Below are 240 nucleotides of genomic sequence, written 5' to 3'. Positions count from 1 at the left end.
GCCGGGAAGGGAGAAAGAAAGAAACATTTCTTGTGTCCATTTAAGGCATATCTTTTATTTTTCGGTTTTCTTTTTGTACGAGTCTTGAACCTTATTTTTAGATCCCCGAGGAGGGAGAGGGGCTGTGGCATTTTTGGTCATGCATGTTTATTTTTGTTGCTTGTTCGTTATTTTTGGCACTTTTGAGGCACTGTGTATTTCGTTGGGAGGTGGGGGGGGGGCGGGATGGGAGGAAAAGGA

The 240-nt window shown here is 44.2% G+C and overlaps 1 protein-coding gene across 1 annotated transcript in view; it reads left to right on the top strand.

Annotated features, from left to right (window-relative positions):
• LOC119586325 (G-box-binding factor-like) overlaps nt 1–240 on the top strand; it is a gene marked incomplete at its 3' end in the record, with an annotated part of 50,612 nt that overhangs the window by 48,000 nt on the left and 2,372 nt on the right.

This window comes from Penaeus monodon, chromosome 21 (genome assembly GCF_015228065.2).
Source record: "Penaeus monodon isolate SGIC_2016 chromosome 21, NSTDA_Pmon_1, whole genome shotgun sequence".
Taxonomy (NCBI): domain Eukaryota; kingdom Metazoa; phylum Arthropoda; class Malacostraca; order Decapoda; family Penaeidae; genus Penaeus; species Penaeus monodon.
This window is presented reverse-complemented; position numbering and strand designations above follow the sequence as displayed.